At 39.2% G+C, this 23895-nt stretch overlaps 1 long non-coding RNA gene across 1 annotated transcript in view; it reads right to left on the reverse strand.

Annotated features, from left to right (window-relative positions):
* Positions 1 to 23895, reverse strand: part of LOC135323229 (uncharacterized) — a 149143-nt gene that overhangs the window by 96899 nt on the left and 28349 nt on the right. Inside the window, exon 2 of the long non-coding RNA XR_010384504.1 lies at positions 14312 to 14405. This is a non-coding gene — a long non-coding RNA (uncharacterized LOC135323229). The remainder of the gene's footprint in view (positions 1 to 14311; positions 14406 to 23895) is intronic.

The following is a 23895-nucleotide window of genomic DNA, read 5'->3' on the forward strand; positions in this document are numbered from 1 at the left end:
ATGATAGAAAAAGCCATTGCTATTTCAATAGGTCATAGAGAAGACAGTTGAGGAATTCATTGGTAAGCTCTGGGTGTTGCTTTTTACAGTATTTAATTGTGAAATGTAGGTGACTCATTGCCAAATTATTGCTACAAGGCTGCAATACTCCCAAAGAATTTTTACGTAAGATTTCAAATAGGGTTCAAAAAAAGGACTTCTAAAGAGAGAGACACACATAGATCAACAGAATGTCCAAATGTGGTGCCATGTAGGGAAATCCTGGTATAGTATTAATCCCTCTTGGAATGTACTGAATTTAAGGAATGTGGAACATTTTTGTTGGAGCCTTAGTATTCATTTATAATATACCACCACCACCACCCAACTGAGACCAGAGTTTGCTCCAATATTTACTATGGGACTATAATGCTATCAATGCAATGATCCATCATATGGAATTATAGCAGAGAAAAGCTATTAGCCAAACAATGAAAAGGTTGAACACTTGAACAAAGGTTTACTGACAGAACTAACATGTGTCAAATACTTTGCCAGGTATTAGGGATATGGAGATAAATAAGCATAGTCCCTCTTTTGAAGAAATTTACAGTCCAGGCCAAGAACTGCAAATTTATGGCATATGATCCACTACTCCTTCCTGTAGCATCCAGGGCAGACATAAGTCTTTCTTAGGTGTTCAGTTGACACATTCTTCCACGCAGCCCTCTAGGAAGCCATTATCAAATAATTGAAGTTGACATGCAAGATTATACTAGTACTGTATTACTAGTAATCAGGGCTAATGATGATGGAGGCTGACTCTGTAGCGAGGGTCCTATGCCACTTCCATGTATTAACTCATGTAATTTCCACAACAGTTCCTTTAGGTAGGTACTATTATTTTCATTTTACAGATAAGAAAACTGAGTCTTAGACTAACTTTACACATTAACATGGCTGGTAAACATCAAAACCAGGGTCTGAGCCCAGGCAATCTGAATCAAATTGTTTATACTATTTAACACTGCCCTTATATTTGCTCTCTAATTAAGTCCTTCAACTGTTTTAATGTGAAATTTCTCTCAAACTTTTCTTTTCTTGAAATAGAAGAAAATAAATTCTATGTTATATTTTGTGCTTCTGATTTTCTTTTTCAAATCTATAAGTCTTCCAGATATTCTTTTTATTCATGCATGCAAGTATTACTGAACAAATACTGAGTTCCAAGCGCTGAACTAGACATTGGGAAATGGCAGTGATTAAGAAAGAACTTTCCCACCTCAGGGACCTGCTATTCTACCTATCTGAATGAGCGTCCTGGTCTTTAAATCTAGAACTCTGTCCTGGGGGCTTTATTCTGTGGATTTTAGGAGAAAGTCTGGCACAAGGGATGCTGTTCTCAGACTTGCTGAAGTGGGATCCAGCTCTGTGCCTACACACTACTGTATCATTGTGCAGGGTCTGTGTCCCACAACCTAAAAGAGTTGTAGCTTTGATTATCCTGACTGTGGCTTCAGGCTGAGAGGATCAGGGAAGAACAGTGAATCAATTTCCTTTCCAGGATGCAGCAAAGGCTGGGTTTTGGAAGTTGGAAGTTCAAGACAAGACCAAGCCATTAGAAAGATCACACCTACAGATTCTTGAGTCTGAATGTAAATTCAGGCTGCAAATATTGTCGTAGATCCAAACTGATTTTAAGATCCACAGAGTCACTGTACGCCTCAATGAGACAGGAGGGAAGTTTCCTAGGCAGGTAGGCAGATACAGAGTGGGGCATTGAATACAATGGATTTAACTTGTGACAACTCAGGCCTCTTTTTTTTTTTTTTTAACATTTTTTATTGATTTATAATCATTTTACAATGTGTCAAATTCCAGTGTTCAGCACAAACCAGGCCTCTTAAGGAAAGAGTTACAGATTTTTTTTTTTTTTCTGGAGAACAAGGTAAAACTTCAATTATCTTTTGTGGTTCAGCTCTATGGAAAAAATACATTATAAAATTTGAAAAAGATCAACTAAAAGCATTATATATAATGAATATATACTTAAGTTTATGTGTTTCTAGATTCATACATGTGAAAATACAAGGTACTAAAGATGGAATATGCGCAGGCTTTTCACCTACGTGAAACCTCTAATTTAATTCTAATCTTATTTCTCAGGAAATGTACCTTATTTACTTCCATGTTATTTTCTGTGAAAATCAAGACAAGATGAGTTAATGTAAAGGACTGGTGTGCATTTCTTGTGAGGAAAGTGTCCTGGGGTCACTGCTACTGCTTTTATTCAGTGCAGTGAATTTGGCCCCTGGGACAGGCAGGCAAGAGAAAGAATACTGGAGGGCATAGAATGCCTTGGATGGATATAAGTGATTTTTTGGCACCATTCAAAATTTATACCCTCTTGTCAGTTCAGCTCCTTTTTTAATAGTTCTCCTTCAAAATCATTCTTTTTAATTTAATCCTAGGGACTTAATCTGAAGGTAAGAAGAGGACTATCAGAATGACAGATCAGACATGTAGTTAGGATTAATTATAAACAATACTTCTCACCACCACCATGGATTCCTTTGGCCCCAAAGTGTGGAGCAGCATCAAAGGCTATCAGGCCCCAGAGGAGAGGAAGCAAGGTCTTGTAACATGGATTGCTTCCTGTTGTGAGGTATATTAGAGAGTTCTATGGAAATGAAAGTTCCCTCTAGCATATATAGCACTTCTAAACTAATAATGAAGGCATTGATAATCAGCCATAATGTGGTGGTGTTATGGCAAAGACAATCCAAAGCAAGGGGGAATCTAGGTTATGACCCAGGGCTCTGCACTTAGGGGCTAGATTTTCTGAGGGGACATGTAGAGCCCAGTGGCTCAGGACAACATGATGGTGTTTTGGGGGTGGCTGGGGGAAGAACTGAAGGTATCTGTGTCAGTGCAATAGATATGAAGAGGATCAGGTTATCATCAATATTCTTTTGACCTCTGTGTACCTGCTACTCCCCAGGGCAGCCTCCACACAAGGCAGAGCCTGGCAACCAGCTGGCCTGGGGGCCAGATACATCTACCAGAGAACCCACTGTAGTCAGCCTACCACAACAGAAGGACCCACAGAGTCCATATAAGGACTACCCCCTGGACTAGATCACATAGCTCTGGTTGACCATAGGTGAGTGCGTTGCTGGGATGCATGTTATACCTCCTACATAAGGCCAGTTCTCTGAGATTGGGAGATGTAACCAACTCACCAAATGCATAGAAATAAAAACACCAGATTAGGAAAAATGGGGTGACAGAGGAACATGTTCCAAGTAAAGAACCAAGATAAAACCCCAGAAGAAAAACTAAGTAAACTGGAGATTAGTATACCACCCAATAAAGAGTTCAAATTAAAGATCATAAACATGTTCAAAGAACTCATCTGAAGAATGGATGAAGACAATGAGAAGTTAAAAGAGTTAGAAAATATAAAGAAGAAGCAAACAGACTAGACTATAATAAATAAAGTAAAAAAGAAACTAGAAGGAAGCAACAGTACATAATACAGAGGAGTGGATCAGTGAACTGGAAGACAGAGTAGTGAAAACCACTCAAGCCAAACAGAGGAAAAAAGAATTTTTTAAAATGAAGACAGTTTAAGTAAGAGACCCCTGAAACAATATCAAGCATAGTAACATCTGCATTATAGGGGTCCTGAAGGAAAGGGAAGAGAGAGAGAGAGAGAGACATAGGCAGAGAATATATTTGAAGATAAAATAGCTGAAAATTTCACTAACTTCGGATAGGAAACGGAAATCCAGGACCAGGAAGCACAGAAAGTCCCAAACAGGATCAACCCAAAGAGGACTACACCAAGACACAATACAATGAAAGTAGCAAAAATTAAAGATAAAAGGAGAATATTAAAAGCAGCAAAGGAAAAGCAACAAGTTACATACAAGGGAACTCCCATAAAGCTATCAGCTGAATTTTCAGCAGAAACTCTGAAGGCCAGAAGGGAGTGGCACAATATATATAAAGTGATGAAAGGAAAAAATCTACAACCAAGCAAGGCTATCACTCAGATGTGACGGAGAAATCAAAAGTTTTACAGACAAGCAAAAGCTGAAAGAGTTCAGCACCATGAAACCAACTGTATAAGCAACATCAAAAGAGTTTCTCTAAGTGGAAATAAAAAGGCCACAACTAGAAATACAAAAATTACAAAAGGGAAATTTTCATTGATTAAGGCAAATACACAGCAAAGGCAGTAAATTAGTCATAAAGCTAGTAGGAAGGGTAAAAGACAAAAGTAGTAAGGTCATCTATATCCACAGTAAGTAGTTAAGGGATACACAAAACAAAAAGATATAAAATATCAAAATGTCAAAAACAGTAAATGGAAGAGGGAGTAAAAAGGCAGTATTGTCAAAATGAATTCAAACTTAAGAGATCAGCAACTTAAAATAATCATATATATGTACATATATATATATATGAATGAACATAAATATATCTCATGGCAACCACAAACCAAAAATCTGTAACAGATACAAACACAAAACAGAAAAAGCAATCCAAACATACCACTAAAGATAGTCATCAAAACACAAGGGAAGAGAGCAAAAGAAGACAGGAATAGGAAAGAACTATAAGAACAACCCCTAAACAATTATTAAAATGGCAATAAGTACATATATATCAATAATTACTTTAAAAGTAAATGGACTAAATATTCTAATCAAAAGACATAGATTGGTTAAATGGATATAAAAACAAGACCCATATAAATAAGCTGCCTACAAGAGAGATGCACTTCAGATATAAAAACACACACCAACTGAAAGTGAGGGGAAGGAAGAAAATATTCCATATAAATGGAATTTTAAAAAGCTATGGTAGGAATATTTATATCAGAAAAAATAGACTTTAAAACAAAGACTATAAAAAGATGCAAAGAAGGACATTACATAATGATAAAGAAAACAATCCAAGAAGAATTTATAACAATTGTAAATATGCATGTACTCAACATAGGAACACCTAAATACATAAAGCAAATATTAACAGACAGAAAGGGGGAAATTGACAGTAACACAATAATAGTAGGGGATTTTAACACCCTTCTTACATGAATTGACAGATCATTCAGACAGAAAATCAATTAAAAAAAAAAAAACACTGGCCTTAAATGACACATTAGACTGCATGTACTTAATAGATATCTATCTATATATCCATAAATAGATATATTGAACTTTCCATCCAAAAGCAGCAGAATATAGTCTTTTCAAGTGTGTACGGAACATTCTCCAGGACAGATCACACATCAAGCCACAAAAGAAGTGTCAGAAAATTTAAGAAGATTGAAATCATATCAAGCATTTTTTCTGACCACAATGCTATAAGATTAGAATCAACTACAAGAAAAAAACTGCAAAAAACACAAACACGTGGAGGTTAAACAATATGCTACCAAATAAACAATGAACGATTGAAGAAATCAAAGGAGAAATCAAAAACTACATGGAGACAAATGAAAATGAAAATACAATGATTCAAAATCTTTGAGATGCAGCAAAAGCAATTCTAAGAGGGAAGTTTATAGCAATACAAGCCTACCTCAGGAAACAAGAAAAATCTCAAGTAAACAATCTAACCATACACCTAAAGGAACTAGAAAAAGAAAAACAAACAAACATGAAATTAGTAGAGGAAAGGAATCATAAAGATCAGAGCAGAAATAAATTAAATTGAGGCTAAAAAAATAATAGAAAAGATCAATGAAACCAAGAGCTGGTTATATGAAAAGATAGGCAAATTTGGTAAATCTTTAGCTAGATTCGTCAAGAAAAAAAGAGAATAAGCTCACTCAATAAAACTAAAAATGTAAAAGAAGTTACAACTGACACCACAGAAATACCAAGGATCATACAAAATTACTATGAACAATTATTTACCAATAAAATGAACAACCTAGAAGAAATGGACAAATTCTAGAAATGCACAATCACCCAAGACAGAATCAAGAGGAAACAGAAAATGAACAGACCAATTAGCAGTAATGAAATTGAATCAATTATTGAAAAATAAATAAATAAATAAAACCTCACAAACAAACAAAAGTCCAGGGCCAGATGACTTCACAGGTGAATATCAAACATTTAGAGAAGAGTTAGAACCTATCCTTCTCAAACTATTTCAAAAAATTAGAGGAAGGAATGCTTCTGAATTCATTCTACAAAGTCAGCAATACCCTGACACTAAAACTAGACAAAAATATCACAAAAAAAGAAAATTGCAGACCAAAATCCCTGATTAACATAAAAGCAAAAATCCTCAATAAAATATTAGCAAACTGAATTCAACAATACATTAAAAGGATCATACACCATGATTAAGTGGGATTTATCCTAGAGATGCATGGATGTTTCACTATCCACAAATCAATCAATGGTGATACACCACATTAACCAACTGAAGAATAAAAACTATATGGTTATCTCAACAGGTGCAGAAAAAACTTTTGATAAATTCAACATCCATTTATGATTAAAAAACAACTCTCAACAAAGTGGGTTGAGGGAATATACCTCAATATAAAAACAGCTATATATGACAATCCCAAAGCTAACATTATACTCAACAGTGAAAAGCTGAAAGTAATTCCTTTAAGATCAAGAACAAGACAATGATGTTCCCTCTTGCCACTTTTATTCAACAAAGCACTGGAAGTTCTAGTCATAGCGATCAGATAAGAAAAAGACATAAAAGGAATCCAAATTGAAAGAAGTAAAACTGTCCCTGTTTTCAGATGAAAACACAGAAAATCCTACAGATGCATAAAAAGCTTCTAGAACTCATCAATGAATTTGATAAAGTTTTGGAATACAAAATTAATACACAGAAATCTGTTGCATTTCTATACACTAGCAACAATCAGAAACAGAAATTAAGAAAATCCCAGTTACAATCACATAAAAAGGAAGGAAATACCTAGGAATAAATTTAACTAAGGATGAAAAATAGCAGTACTTGGAAAACTATAAGTTACTGATGAAAGAAACTGAAGATGACACAAACAGATGAAATATATACCATGTTCATGAGTTGGAAAAATCAATATTGTTAAAATGACCACACTACCCAAGGCAATCTACGGATTCAATACAACTTCTGTCAAAATAGCAATGGCATTTTTCACAGAACTAGAACAAATAATTCACAATTTGTATGGAAACACAAGACCCTGAATAGCCACAACAATCTCAAAAAAGAAGAACAAAACTGGAGGTATGACATGACCTGATTTGAAACTATACTACAAAGCTACAGTAGTCAAAACAGTATGGTACCGGCACAAAACAGACACAGAAGTCAATGGAACAGAATAGAAAGCCCAGAAATGAACCTACACTTATATGGGCAATTAATCTATTTCAAAAGAGGCAAGAGTATATAATGGGGAGAAAGTCATCTTTTTCAATAAATGATGTGAGGATAACTGGATAGTTACATGCAAAAGAATCAAACTGGACTACTTTCTCACACCATATAGAAAAATAAATTCAAAATGGATTAAAGAGTTAGAAGAACAGAAATCATAACTTTTAGAAGAAAACATAGGCAGTATGCTCCTTGATGTCAATGTCAGTAATTTTTTTTTTGGATATGTCTCCTCAGGCAAGGGAATCAAAACCAAAAATATACAAATGGGACTACATCAAACTAAAAAACTTTTGCACAGTTATGGAAACTATCAACAAAATGAAAAGGCTGCCTTCTGAATATTAGATGATATTTGCAAATAACATATCCAATAAGGGTTAATTTCCAAAGTATAGAAAGAATTCATACAACTCAGTATCAAAAAAAAACCAAACAACCAGGAAGCAGGTATAGCTTAGTGGTAGAGTGCATGCTTAGCATGCAGGAGTTCCTGGGTTAAATCCCCAGTACCTCCATTAATCAATCAATCAATCAATCAATCAATCTAATTACTCGCCCCCAATTTTTTTTTAAACTTGAAATAATTAAAAAAAAAACAACCCAACTAAATGGGCAGAGACCTGAACTGACATTTTTCCAAAGATGACATACAGATGGCCAAAAGCACATGACAAGATGCTTAATATCAATAATCATTAGGGAAATGCAAATCAAAACTACAATGAGATATCACCTCACAGAATGGCTATCATCAAAAAGATAACAAATAACAAGTACTGGCAAGGACATAGGGAAAAGGGAACCCTCACGTGCTGTTAGGGGGAATGTAAATTGGTCCAGCCAATATGGAAAACAGTATGAAGTTTCTTTAAAATTTTTAAATAGAACTACTATAGGATTCAGCTATTCTACTCCTGAATATTTATTTGAAGAAAAATAAAACACCAATTCAAAAAGAAATATGCACCCCTATGTTCACTGCAGTATTATTGACAATAACCAAGGTTTGAAAGCAACCTAAGTGCCCATCAATAGATGAATGGTTAAAGAAGATAGACATATATACACACACACACACACACACACACACACACATATACACATTGGAATATTACTCATCCATAAAAAAGAATGATGAAAACTTTCCCATTTGCGATAACATGGATGGACCTAGAGGATATTATGCTAAGTGAAATAAGTCAAACAGAGAAAGACAAATGCTTTATGGTTTCACTTATACGTGTAATCTATAAAATGAAACAAATGAGTAAGCATAACAAAACAGAAACAGAGTCATAAATACAGAAAACAAACAGGTAGTTGCCAGAGGAGAAGGCGTGAGGGGAGGAGAGAAATAGGTGAGGGAAATTAAGAGGTATAAACTTCCATTTGCAAAACAGATGAGTCATGAGTATGAAATATACAGTGTAGGGAATAATTATGTAATCTTTGTATGGTTGACAGAAGGTAACTAGACATATTGTGATGATCATTTTGAAACGTATAGAAATACTGAATTACTATGTCATATAACAGGAAATAACATAGTGGTGTAGGTCAATCATACTTCAAAAACAAACAGACAAACATAGAAAAATATATCAGATCTATGGTTACTGAAAGCAGGGGTAGGGGGATTAGCAGCTGCTAAATTTAGGTTCTTTAAAAAGAAAGAAAGCTATATGAAGCCTTTGCCACAAATCAGACACTAAGCTATTTTCTATCAACTATGCTCTTTCCTGACAATGGTGTGAAACTGGTACTATTTTCTTTATTTTGTAAATGGGAGAATGTGTCTCAAAGAAGTCAAGTAGCTTGTCTAAATTCATAGAACTGTCAGGTGGATAGTGAGGATGTGATAGTGAGGATGTGAACTCTAGCCTTCTGATGCTGACTCAGTGCATATTTAGGTGCTGGTAAAAAATGAAACAATCTTGGTGTGAAAAATAGGTTTGTTTTATTAGGAGATAGATGACACAAATAAGTAGCTTTTTGGATACTGTAGATGTCATCTCTTCTGGAAGTTCCTGGTTAACTGCCCTGGGATAAGATCAACTGGAGAAACAGAATATGCAATTACTTTTACACACATGCATAGAGCACATATGGGAGTATAGTCTTGGCTTCTGGCAAGGAGGCCAACTGGTTTAGCAGAAAGAGGATCAGATGCTTCTGACTATGGGACTGGGCATATTTATAGCTTACCCAGAAATGAGGGCAATATGTGAATCCAAATACATGGAAAGACAAGTCTTCTCCTAGGAGAAGTTCAGCAAGAGCAAGTCAGGCCTCTGTACAGGAGGGACATATGTTTTAAGCTGCTGGGTGAGGTTCAGTATAGGAAGACATAGAGCCAAATTTGGTTAGAGCCAAATATAAAACTCAATTTATAAATAAAGTGATGATATGGATTGGTTTGCCAGAACAGTCCCAGTTTATAATTGTTGGGTTCTCAATTTGGACAATAAATGTATATGCTCTCTCTACTTGTAAGGCCAGTGGTCATCTGGTTCCTAGTTACTCCATGAGTCACATATCTTGCTCTTCCTCCATGATCCTCTGTGGCTTCAGATTTACAGAATTATGTTTAAAACCTTGAACCTGTCCTGCTTTCTTTAATCTCTTGGCCATAGAACTTGCTGTTCCTTCCTCCAACATCTCTGCTGCACCCCCACATGCACTCTTCTTTGCTGGGTTGACTTCTACTTGTCTTTCGCATCAGGGCTTAGCTATCACTTCATCAGGAAGTCCTTCCTGCCTTTTGGGTTAGCTGCCCTCCTACATGCTTCCATTTCCCCATCTTAGTGTTCATCACAGTTTACTGCAAACTTTCTACTTACTGGATCCTATCCTGTAATCTCCATGAGGCAAGGGCCAGTACCTTAGTCACAATTATATCTCCAGTAAGGATCACAGTGCCTGGTTCATGGCAGGGGTTCCATAAATATTTCTGAGCTAAGGCTGAGGCCCAGTTTTCAGAATTGGAGAGTCAAAATTAGGGACAGACTAGAGGCCACAGTAATTGGGGCCAGGACTCAAATAACTGGGAAAAACTGGCTTGAATTTCTCCTTTTTGGGCCTGTCTCTTCTGGGGCAGGGCAAACTTTTGGATGGGGACTGAGGAACCTACTTTGTAGGGCTATGGAGGCTGGATCCATCAGGACCTGGTTCCAGAAGGAAGAGATAGAGACACTCATCAATACCAATTCGGCTTCAAACTGGGGAGAAAAAACCTGAGAAGATGCATTCTGGATGCAATAGCCCTGCTTTCCCTATGTGGGAGTGGGAGTGGGATGAGGACGGAACATACTGTAAGGGAGAAATCACGGATAAGGGGAAACTGGCACAGAACCTCTTTCTCTGGCATCTGGACCCAGTTCTCAAGCCTTAACATCTTGTATTACTTGCCATTTTACTTACCCCAACCTCTCCTACCCTTGCACACCTAGTCCCTGCCCTTGTCCCTTTGCCCAAACCCTAGCCCCCAATATCAGCTTTCAATCTGACAGTTATTAAGTGTAGTGTTTAGCATCTTTATGAAGATATGGGTATCAGGCTGGATTTAAATGACACTTCCCAGTGGGCCTCAGAATCTCCTCTAGAGCTGTACTCACTATTGCGAAGCCTGAGACACACATCTTTCAAGTCTATCAAACACTGATCATACTTTGCCTACCAAACATCCAAGTCCCTCAAGGACTGCTGCTTAGATACTCACACCTTCTGGTACTAACAGTTATTGGGCTGTAGGCAATAAAGCCCAAATAACATAGAGCCCAGGTAACTTGTTGACAGAGCATGGTCTTCAAGAGAAAATATGAGCTTAATTCAAAAGACTGGATTGAGTAGTGACATTTCTGGTATTATCCAGACTATAGAGAGATGTCTGACAGTAGGAGAATCTTCTGCAGAAGGGGACCTTCCTGCTCCAACAGGTTGCTTTGGTGGCCTCTAGCAACTCCAGGCCCCTGACCCTGCAGGCCTACCCTTCCCCTGGTGGTTCTCCACCTTTTGTCCTGTGCTGACAACATCCATCTATCAGTGACAGTGGCTCTCAGAGGCAGGGACTCTTACTTGGGGTTAAAGAGTGGGAGGTGCATGCTCTCCTATGGTGTGGGATCAGAATCCTCTGGAGAAGCACTTTGAACCTCCCCTCTTCGGGGTTGTTCTGATGCCTCCCCAAGATTGTGAGCCTACTATTTAATAATTACTGCAGAGTTTAGGGCTCTGCAGAGCAGAACAGCACAGACTTCTAAATCAGCCACGTGTCTGAGAGCTGTTTCTCCACCCAACTTGGACAGAAGTCTCCCAGACAGATGATGTCAGTGCAACTCGAGAGGAGACTTGTTAAAATCTGTACTCTCACTGGCTGAGAAAACTTTTCCCGGAACCTTCAGGGACCGGTGGTGGGAATGTAGACTGGGGCAGTCATTCTGGAGACCAATTTGGCAGTACTTGGTGAAATTAAGTGAGCCTACGCCCTATGACCCAGCCATCCCTCTCTGGAGTCTTCAGCCCAGAGAAACTCAGGCACAGGTCCATTAAGGGATGTGTATGAGGGGGCTTGATGCAGCACTGGGTGTGGGAAGTATAATGATGATGATGATAATAATGATGGCTAACACTGGCTGAATGCTTACGTGTGCTTAGTACTTCACATTCTCAGTACTCTACATGAGGTAGACACTATTACCATCTCTGTTTTGGAAATGAGAACACTGAGGTATGGGGAGGTGAAGTATATGGGCCAAGTTCACACAGCTAGCGAATGTGAACGATGCCAGGCAGTCTGGCTCCTGGGTGTGCACTCCTAACCATTGTGCTTTATGGTCTGTCTACCTATGTCCATCACTGGGGAATAAATAGGTGAATGTGGACGATAGTTCCTCAAGCACATGGGCAAGTCTTAAAAGCATAGACCTGAGTGAAAAAAGAAGCAAAAGAATGTGTTCCATAGTCTACAGCTATCTATCTATCTATCTATCTATCTATCTATCTATCTATCTATCTACATTTGCATATCTATTTATATGTTTACATACATATATATTTAGAATATATACAAAGATGATATAACATCATGAAATTTCAAATGTATTAATATACACACACATCCAGGTACATATTAGTATGTGGGGTGGGTGCCAGGGATGCAGAGGAAACTTATTAAAAAAAAAAGACAAAGCCTAACAAAATGAGAGAAATCCTTGCCCAGAATAGTGATGATTGGGTGCCATGGATTGAGGAGGGGCTTAACTCTGCTTTCTTCTCCTGAGGCTCATATTTCTTCCCCATAATTCCCTTCATGAAACTAGATGCAAAGCTCCATCCACTTCTGGGAGAATCAGAGCAGGCAAGTTCATTCTCATTCTTTTAATTAGGGTACTCTGTACCCCCTGACCCTGCTACCCTGCTGGGTGCAGCAGAGCCCTGAAATAGACATGCATTCTGCCTGGTGTTTGACTCCACCTGAAGATGTGAGTTTACTTCCACCCATTTTACAGATGAAAAGAGAACCAGTTCAGAGAGGTAAAGACTTGCACTTGCTCTTGTGTGCTCAGTACTTTACATGTTTAGCAAAATTGGCACTTTACCCAGGTCCTGGCATAGAGTTTCCACCTGTGGTTTAAAACATACCAACTGACATGGTCCTGATAACCACCAGTTTCCTGAAATAGCCATTGTTTCCAAGAATCAGAGAAATTTCCATGGTTTGATGATGACCTCAAAGTAAGAACTACAGATTGAGGGATGATAATGCAATTATTTTAATTAAATTTTCCCTAGGGTTACACAGGAATAGGGCATGATTGCAAACCTTTTGAGAAAATTATTTATTTGCATTTCACGTATCTCTGTCCATGCTGACCCTAACACTTGGTATTGTTACGACCTGCTCACGCCTCCAAGGCAGGATTGTTTGCAAACGAGCATCTCTCAGTCCGTTATTGCTAGAGCATCTCAAAATGTGAATTCCAGCATTTCTAAATGAGGTAAATATGGGCATAGCTCACATTACTGTGTATAATTACTTCCTATACAGATGGAGAATTAATTCATAGTTAATGTTGTAATCAGAAAGACTTCAGAGAATGATTCAACCAGCCATTATTTGGCAAACTCACAATGACTATAAAATGCAGTTACCTCATTCATCCTGTTTTCAGAGTCAGGCTGGCATGAGAATGCAGCTTCTTTCAACCGTTGACAGTTTTATTCTCACAATACTTATTTATAAGTTGCACACCGTCTATCTGACACTGATAGAAGATACATGTATGATCAGGGAACAAACTGGCTGTGAAACTGACCAGACAAAGGTGAGTGGGGTTACACAGACAGGACTGTGCAGCCCAGGCTGTGGTTGCTCGTTAGAGTGAGGCTCTTCATAAACTATGTGAAGAGGCTGTACCAGGGTCTTGAGCAAAGGGTACAGGAGGTTTGGAGAGGCAGAGGGGTGGAGGCAAGAAGGCTGAGTAGCAGCCCCCAAGTTGTGAAGTCAGTAAGGAGGAGGAGGGTAAAGTGGGTGCAGAGAAGAGGATGAAGAAAGAGCCTGAGAGGGGCGTGCCTGAAGGGGAGTGGAGGCATAGCATAGCATAGGAGGTGAGGGCTTGGCCTCAGACTCTGAGACTTACAGGGGCATGGCTGACAGTGGGTCTCATCTTAATGCCTATTGACTATGGGTCTGAAAGCCTGAGCCCGTGGGATTCTGGGGACAGGCCATTTTGGATGTGCGCTCTCAGCTCTCTTTAATCTCTAGAGGAAGAAAGGGGTCTGTTTGCCGTGTGGCAGAGCAAATTTCCCTAGGAGCAGCTGTTGGGATGCTCAGATTCTGGCAGTTCACAGAAAGATGCCCCAAATGCTCAGAGCACTCCTCCCCCTGAGCCTTCTCACAAGCCATTCCTCTCACCTGGGTAGTCCTCCCGTTCCTTCTGCAGCTCTCCAGACCCAGGCTGTCCAACATGTTGATCACCAGCCACACGTGCACTTGAAATGGAGACAAACTGTAAGTGTAACATACACACAGGATTACAAAATCAAGTATTAAAAAAAGTGAACTCTCTCATCAATAATTATTTTTATATTTATTACAAGCATAAATGATAATATTTTGGATATATCAGTTTAAATAAAGTATAACTTTAAAATGAATTCACCTCTTTCTTCTTACATATTCATATGTGGTTATCAGAAATTTTAAATCACCTATGTGGCTTGCATTGAATGTCTACTGGACAGAACTGTCCTAGAGTTCATGCGTCCTGTGAGAGGTTGCACAGCATAGTGGACAAGTTTCCAAGCTGTGGAGCCAGGCTGCTGAAGTTCAGATCCTGGATTCAGATCCTGACACTTCACAGCAGGTGACTAGAGGAGGTAACGTAATCTCTCCATGCCTCAGTTTTCTTCTAACAACAGTCCCTGACTCACCAGGAAGTGCAAGGCCCAGATGCAGTCTGCTGCCTCCTCAAGACTTTCCTTGTACCTTGCTGTCTGAGTCCTCCTTCTAGTAGGACATATGGCCCTGACTCTCTTTTAAGGTGTGTAAGTTGCTTCATAAATTCACTGAGTTTCTCAGAGTTGCGTCTCATTAACTCTTCATTGCCTGCCTGATCTTTCCGCCAACTCCTAGGCACCATTGAGGGGATTATGTGGGCCCTCCCAGAAAGGACTGCAGAATATCCAAGTCATCTGGCAAAGTCACCTGCACACACGGGGCCACATCTCACAAATCACAGTGATGCATTTCTCTTTCAGGGGTTACATGGGAGTGGGAGCAGGTTCTACTTGGTTTGTAAGTACACTTATTTTTTATTGACCTATAACACATTTGGAAAAATACAAAATTCATAAATAGTCAAATCGATGAAGTTTTTAAAACTGAAATTTTTGTAACTTTCATAAAATCTAGAAATAGAAAAAGAAAAATCATTCCAGTGTCTCTCCACCCTGTGTCCTTCTCAGTTACCTTCCCTTCCCTAAAGAAAACCACCACCTTGCCATGGATCATCACAGATTGCTTTGCCATTTCAAGTTTATGTAAATGAAATTGTATGCCTGTGTTGGACTTCTTTCACTCAACATTACATTTGTGAGATTCACCCATGTTTTTATGTTAGCAGTTGTCTGCTCATCATCATTGCTGAGTAATATTCCATTTCTATAAATGTATCACAATTTGCTTATTCATTGTTAATGGACATTTGAACTGTTTTTGGTTTGGGGCTGTTGTGAACAATGCTGCTATGACCATTCTTGTGCAGTAAGGAGTAGAACTGGGGGGATATAGGATATGCATATCCATAGCTATAGTAACTACTTCTAAACCCATTTCCAAAGTGTCTGTACCAATTTCCACTCCCAACAGCAACATATGAGAATACTAGATGTTCTGTATCTTTGCCAACACCTCCCCAATCCCTAGTTTGGAGGGCAAAGAGTGGTTTTCATTTGCATTTCCCTGATGAGTAAGCTCCTTTTCATGTGCTTATTGGCCATTTGGATATCTTCTTTATGATGTTCAAGTCTATTGCCATTTTTTCTACGCTTTAAACTTTTATTTATTTGGGTTGACTGTCTTTTTTTTTATTGACATATGTGATTTCTTTAACTACTTTAAATCCTTTGTTGGATATATGGGTTGCAAATATCTTTTCCTAGTCTGGCTTGTCTGTTCATGCTCTTAATGGTGTATTTTAGTGAACAGTTCTTAAATTTAATGAAGTCTAATCAATCTTTCCCTGTAAGAGTTATTTATTTTTATAATATTTTTAAGACATCTTTGCTACCTTATATAACCAGTTTAATGTTAGCAAATTTCCTCAACCCGTACCACAGTGCTGGAGATGAAAAACTATTAAGAACTTGCCATATTAACAAACTAAAAAACACTAAATCATTTGTGTTATCCTTCTAAATGTTGTAAGGTCTGTCCCTTAAGTCACATTCTCTGCTCTCCACTCCCCCAAACCTCACACTTAAACAGCTTGCCCTGTGATTGTTCCTTATTTGTATTTCCCATCCTTTTGGTACCCATATACACACCAGGGTTACCTTTATGTTCTATTTCAAACTTATGAGGCTCTCCTTTGCATTTAATAGGAACAAGAATTACTAATATTTACTGAGAGCTAACCATGTACCAGGCACAATGCTAAGGGCTTTTCATACATTCTTTCATTTAATCTCATGAAAAACTCATCAGGTATCTACCAGCATAGTTTCAGACGAATAAAGTGAGATTTAGCAAGGTCAAAGTCTCTCTCTAGAAAGACACAGAGCCAAGATTCAAACTGAGGTCTACCAGACCCCAAAGTTGGTATCCTGAGCCTTCACATCATACTGTCCCTCCTAGCCCTTAGATTAGCTTTGTAGCTCTAGTAGGGGTCTTCGTCCAGGACAGAAGGCCATATAGAATTGCCTTTTGATTGACCATAAACTTCTGAGCAAGAAGTTCAACATCTCCTGTCCAAGGGGAGTCCCTCCTTTTCACTTCTGCCCATGGTGGAGGTGATCAGGCCCTTCTATTTGCAGCATCTTCATACTTCTAACATCCCATTTTCCTTCCTCCTGCTCCACTGCCTTCTACCTGTGAGGTCCACTGCAGCTGCTTCCTGCCAGGCTACAACTTTCTGCGTGCCACAGGATGAGCAAGTCTTAACATGTGGCCCCAAGGGAAAGGCAGGAGTCTTCATGAGTCAAACCATGTGGGAAACTGCAAACAGGGGCTCAGAGAAGGCATGGGGAAGGTTCTCTGAGGTGACTTGTGAAGCCAGGCTGGGGAATGAGGAGACATTCTTTTAAATGATGCTTCATAGCATAAAAGTATTTCTATTGCTACTGCACAAAAAGGTGCAAAAGCCTCATCCCTGGCTGCCTGCCACCCAGTCCAGACCAGGAGACACGGATGCAAGCAGGAGGCTCCTGAGAAAATCAACCTCACGTCTGTCTGGCTCTTTCCACTTTTATATGCTTTTATGCCATAACCTCATCTAATCTCTAGAAGGATCCTTGTGAGGTCAAGAAGGCAGAAACAGAGGATCTATATTATAGTTGTATGAGCTGACATTTGGAGAGGCCAAATAACTTACCTAAATCAGTTCAGATCAATGACAACAGGCCTAAGACTGGAATTCAAGTCTCCATGTTTCTGGACCAGTGTTTTTCTACGGGACAGGGAATAGTCCAGTGGACAAGGAATATTTAAACTCTTTTATTGAAATGTAACATATGTACAGGACATACACAAATCACAAGTGTTCAGCTCAATGAACTATCACAAAGTGAACACACCTGTGAAATCATCACTTAGAGAAATAGAAAACTGTGGGCACCCCAGCAGCCCTCTTCATGTCCCTGGGATTGGAGCACTAACAGTTACATATGCTACAAGGAAGACCAAAATTAAGGTAACTAGTTGTAGAAATTAAACTTTCAGAGGGTAATAGAAAAAGCAAAGGTCACTGAAGGAGGTTTCCCAGGTGAGGTGCCCTGAACAGCAGCCTAGTGCTTACAGGAAGGTGTCCTGGGGTAGGGGATGGGGGAAGCAATGGCAGGAGAGGAGCTCAAAGAACTCAAACCTCAAAGAACTCAAAACAATGGCAGGAAAGAAGAAACCAGTAAGAAGCTCGAAGAAGTTCTTTGAGAGATGCTCAAAGAACTCAAAGCAATGGCAGGAGAGGAGCTCAAAGGAGGCTGCCTCTTTAGCCCCAAAGGAAGAAGGGGGCTGGGGAGGGGCTGGGCAGCCCCAGCAGCTGAGGGGACCCAGAGAGTCGCTGCAGCCTCCCACCCACGCTGCTCCGGCAAGGCGGCAGCATCCCCATGGCTGAGTGCCTTTCAGTTTCTCTCTCCCTAACTCTCTCAACCTCATTCTCACACTCTCTATGTGGGGTTTGCACATTGGCAAGAAGGGTGAGAAAATGGTTAAGCGTACCCAAATGAGGAGAGTTAGAAGAGATGCTTGTGGCTTTAGCTCAGCCGCCTGGACTGCAGCCTTTCTAAGGTACTGTCTGAGATCAAACACTGGGTGAAGAAGCTGCACACGCACACTCCACAGTTTAGAGAGAACTGAGCAATGGACCTGGTTTAACTGGACACTAGTTTCTAAGAAAGACTGTTGCAGCATTTGTAGAACAAGTGATATAAGTGACAAAGAACACAAAACCTCAGGTATTCTCATGTTTGAATTATAACTGCTTATCATCTAACCTAATGGGTTAGATGGGGGCTCTGTGTATGATGTCATTCATCCAAATATTCCAAAGCAGAGACTCTAAAATAGGAAGTGTTGTAAAGAACAGGGGGGTGGATCACTCCTTTATTAACTGTTCACACCCAGCCCAGGAAAGAAGCAGAAGTCTCTGGGTGTTTTTGATCTTCTTGAGGACATCCACCTGGGTAGACATTTTCCAAGAAGATTCCTTCAGATCAAGGCTGGAGTCTATGGCATTTATACCAGAATCAGCAACTGAGGAGTTTTTAGGTGTTCAGGAGAGTGATGTTAGGGACAGAAGTAGGGTCTGGTATGGTGTGGCGTGTGTGTGTAAGTTTGGCAGAATTGTGAAGGACCAGTCTGATTTTTGGTACCTAATTTGATTATTGGAAAGCACCCTCCTTTCTCCTACCCTACTTTCCCTACCCTACTCTTCCCAACCTGCCCTCTTCGGGTCTCTAGTATCAGCCTACTCTCATCTGAGCCAGGTTCCTATTTCAAGGGTTTCTAATTGTGACCGTGGAAAAACTGATTTGCCTTACAAAGGCACACACATAGACACAGATGCACCTTTTTTAACTACCGGTATCATCTACTTTATATTTTGGTATTTCCTATTTTATTCTATTTTTTCATTTTAAAAAATGTTGAACTCCACCCACCAAACTAATTTTCACAATCCATGGCTTTTCATGAAGTATTACTCCATCTCATTCCAGGAAAGTTATTTATAAGTAAGGTACATTTTTGTTTTGCTTTGCTTTGGGTTTTGAGATGCATTAAGGTTTCAATGCTGCTTGAGATTTCTGAATTTTACCCCTGAGCTTCATAAGCCTCTCTCAGCAGCCCGGGTAAAGGAGAAAGGTTCCATGCAGACCCTCAGCCTTCTCCCACCTAGGACTCCTGGGGGCTGCCCTGCACACCGCATGAGAGGGACTTGGAGGAGTGGCCGGACTTTCATGTAGTTTGCTGCTCTTCCAAATTACATAGCAGTCAGGCAGGGTACAATGGACATGAGAGGCAATAGCCTTTCCAACAACTGTATTCTGAATTACTTTAGCATGTGGACATACTACTACAGTAGTTCATTGAAACACAGCATCAATATGATTTATCGTAGCCACTTTAAATTTAGCTTTATGAAGAAGGGCTTGCTGTCTCAAATTCATAGTTGCCCACCCTCTTTCTAGATGGAGAATGAGACATCACTGGCATGGCTGAGGTTGGTAGGTAAAGACTGAAGGTGTCTTGGAAAGGGTTAAAGAAGGGCTTCTGGAGAAGGAAGGCAAGAGCTACAAGGAGAAGAGTCATGGCAACAGCCAAAAATAAGGCTTTAATGGAAGTGTGAAATGAGAAAGCCAGGGATGTGGAGTTTAGCTCCTCACAATGAAAAATAAACAAGCCAAAGCAAGAACATTATAGGTAGTTAAACACTGATCCTAAACCAGTATCATATATGAAAGAGAAAGGGGAGTACTCCTCTCTAGTGACTCTGATACATAAAATGATGAGTTTTTATTGTTGTTCAATTTCCATTTAGTAAGCATCTGCTCAAATTGAAGAGATTTGTCCGATGACACACAGTTTAGAACCGGAATTAAATACAGATCTTTTGGATCCTGAAAGCCATATCCTTTTCACAAAATCCCACTGACTCCCAAAATTATTTCCAGTCTAGTAGGACTACAGACAGGTGGCTTTTGTGGGGTTTTTCTCTCCTTCCTTTTCTGTATTTTTAAATTTTTTTCTGATGATCATGAATTGCTTTTATAAAGAAAAGTAAACTCAATATACTCTATTTTTTAAAAACAGTACCCACCAGGGAACTATTTCCAGTCGCAGAAGGAAACAGCATTCCAACTATCTCAAACTATTTTGCCAGTGATGGTTTATTCCATCTCTAAATATTTTTTTTAGATTGGAATGCATTTTGTATTTGAGAAGTTCTTTACTCTAACCGCCACCTTCATTTGGTTATATTGGAACCATCTTTTTAGGTTCAATTCTATTTTCCTTCTTCTCTCCACTAGGCAAAACACAGCTGAACTTTCTAGCTCTTTTTTTTTTTTTTTTGATTGAAATAAATTCTCCAATGAATGAAACTGACCAGAATGAAAGGCTCTTATTACTGAGAGTGAAGAGTGATCAATATAGAAATGACTGAAAGGTTCTGGTCTTTGAAAGCCTATGTCCATAGGGCAGCTTTTCTTTTATAGTAAAAGGGTGCTATAATGAAGTGGATCTAAGTAAGTTCAGGAAGAGTTACCTTCTTCACAATTTTATTTTTAATTGGCCTCAGTTCTGGGCCATTCTTCTCATTGCTGTCATCTTTACATGTGAATTGAGCAATCATGTCTTCATGCTACTTAGATCCAAAGTCATCCAAGAAGACACTCACCTGGGCTCTAATACTTGTCTTTGAGACAAATTCACTAATGTGAAGACACAAGAGGAAAAGGAAGCAGATGTGCTTTAACCAAACTGGTACCTATAAGCATAATTTTGTCAAATGAACCCCTCACCTTCTACCCCTCTCTACTTCTCCTCCAACGTAATTTGTATTTTATAGCTTGCTTTTTAAAAGTTTTATTCTGTATGGCCTTCAAGACACAATAGGGAGAGAGTGATAGCCTTGTTACAATCTTTTGCTGGATAACTTTTGGCGTCATGAAGGGATGAGCATTCCTTGTGACCAAGACAAAAGAGACTGAAAGCAAAGGCCTCAGGCAGACCTAAGAGCAGATTTTTGTGGACTGAATGACCAAACCTTTGGGCACAAAGCATCTGGAAAGTATCGCAAGAAGCCTAAGCATTTGAAAACATGTACAGCCAAATGTTACTCAGCAAATATCAAAGCTGCAGTGCCACATGCATAAGAAATGTTGCTGTAGCTTCAAGTATAATGAGCATGTCTCAAATATGCCCTAGAAGGGAAGAGTGGTCAGCGTTTGAAGTCTCCCATATTCTTGTGATCTTCCTTGAGGATAAACAATCCCAAGTACAGAAATCTTCAGGTGAAATAAATTCTCCAGTTCTTCAGGTGAAATAAATTCTCATACTTGGAAGCCTTCTGCATGTATGAGAGAAGGCCAAAGAAGAATTATAAGGGACACTGGGAAGGACATAAGGAGACTTTGGCAGGGAGAAATACATTGCTGTAGAAGGAGTAAAAACTGCAAGACAGCTTCTCATCTGGTGTAATGCCAGACTGGAGTTTCCACAGACAACATTTTAAGGGTATAATCATCTAGTGAATTCGTGTCCTTAGACCAAATGCAATGAACCAATTAAGTATGCATGAGGGCCTGAAGAATTCTGGTCATGACAATAGCAGGGACAATCAACCAGGAGGGCATCCTCCTCTTATGTCTGGAAAAACAATTTTAAGTTGGAACCTGAATCAGTATCTCTCTGATGGGCATATTCATCCTGATTCCTCTCTCTGAAATACCTGGTCCTAGCTGGCTGCTTTGGCAAGTTGGACCTTGAATCAGGCCAGGTATTTACTTAATTCAAAAGTTTCTCTCACTCATATTTACTTGCTCTCTCTCTTTCTCTCCAGTTAGGAAGCTCAAACTAAGAAGCTGGGCTCTGATTTCAGTTGTGGCCCATGCCAGTGGAATGGTAGAACACAATGCTTTGCTCAAGCCTTGTTTTTAAGCTTTATTCTTCCAGAATTATAGGAGGTGAAACCTTTTCTAATGTTTCTAGAAAAATTAAGTATGCATCCATAAAACTATAAACTGCTATTTCTTCTTTTCTGTTCACACAAACGTTGTCTTTCAGAAGTTGTTACATTAAGAAAATATTGAACAGCATCTGCTTATAAAACTGCACAGTCTTGCTGAGCTGAGGGTTCAGAATAATAGGAAAAAAATACACTGAATGCCATATCTGAGGTAACAGAATGAAATAGAGAGGAATTAAAAGCATTTAGCACTCCCTTATTTTTAAACACAATTTTTTCAGTGACCTTGATTCTTGTAAATTCTGGTGGTTTAGGGTGTTAGCTTAGTGGATTAGTCATGAAATCCATATTGGCCAAAAATGTTGGCAAGATGGGGCAGTCTCTTAATTAGGAGAGAACGTAGAGCTCTTTGGGAACTGGTCCTTGTTTTCAGGGGCTCCTTAGTTAGCTTCATAAGAAAAATGATTGGAAGTAGTACTTTTTCTTTAGGGCTCATTTATTTAATGCCATCTTTGGATTCTTTAAAATTCTTCAAAAATAATGCCTTTTGGGAATTATTTAGGATGTTGATTACTTGATATAGTGAAAGGTTTTTTTCAGCTCTACATTCCCTTAAGAGTGGCCACAGGAATCAAAGGGAGATGAAACTGGTCAAAGTTCTGATATCTACTACCTAATATCTTTTTGAAGGGTCAAGTTTGATGAGTCTTAATTCTGTTAACTTCCTGTAATGTAATCTCTCTGTGGCACTACTGTTGAGTCCACATCAAAGGCAAAGGAAATGATGGCATTTCCTTTGACTGTGAGTGGGATTTTAGGAGAGATATTTCTGTTGTTCTGAAACCTACTTATATATGCTGAGTATATCTCCAAGAGGATGATGGCATAACGTCTGTTGCCATCAGTGTCCTGGATCAGTTACTTGTATTCCTGTTAGTAGGGATGTTACTTGTTTTTATGTCACCAGCTCCTAGCTCAGTTCTTTTCACACAGTAGACACTCCATAAGCATTTTACTTAAAGCTGGTATTCTTCTCAACTCCAGCCTGTAGTAAGCCCAAACTGACTCAGATCCAAAGGAACAGGACACAGGGGATCTGTAGTAGGGTGAAGGTACCTCCCCCCCAAAAAAGACATGTCCATGTCTTAATCCCTGGAACATGTGAATAAGACTTTACTTGGAAAAAGGGTCTTTGCAGATGTAATTAAGTTAAGGGTTTTGAGATTATATCATCCTAGATTATCTAAATAGACTCCAAATCCAATAACAAGTGTCCTGTGAGAAACACAGAGGACAGACTTGCACAGTGAGGGAAGAGAAGATGACATGAAGACAGAGGCAGAGGTTGGAGTGATGCATCTACAAGTCAAGAACATCAGTAATTGCTGGCAGCCACCAGAAGCTAGAAGAGAGACCTGGAACTGACTCTTCCCTCAGAGCCTCCAGAAGGAACCAATACTGTTAACACTTTGATTTCGGACTTCTAGCCTCCAGAACTGTGAGAATGAATGTCTGTTATTTAAGCCACCAAGTTTGTGATAATGTTTTGTGGCAGCCACAGGAAATGAACACAGGATCTACAGAAAGTCCAGAGAAA

The sequence above is a fragment of the Camelus dromedarius genome, chromosome 2 (assembly GCF_036321535.1).
Source record: "Camelus dromedarius isolate mCamDro1 chromosome 2, mCamDro1.pat, whole genome shotgun sequence".
Taxonomy (NCBI): domain Eukaryota; kingdom Metazoa; phylum Chordata; class Mammalia; order Artiodactyla; family Camelidae; genus Camelus; species Camelus dromedarius.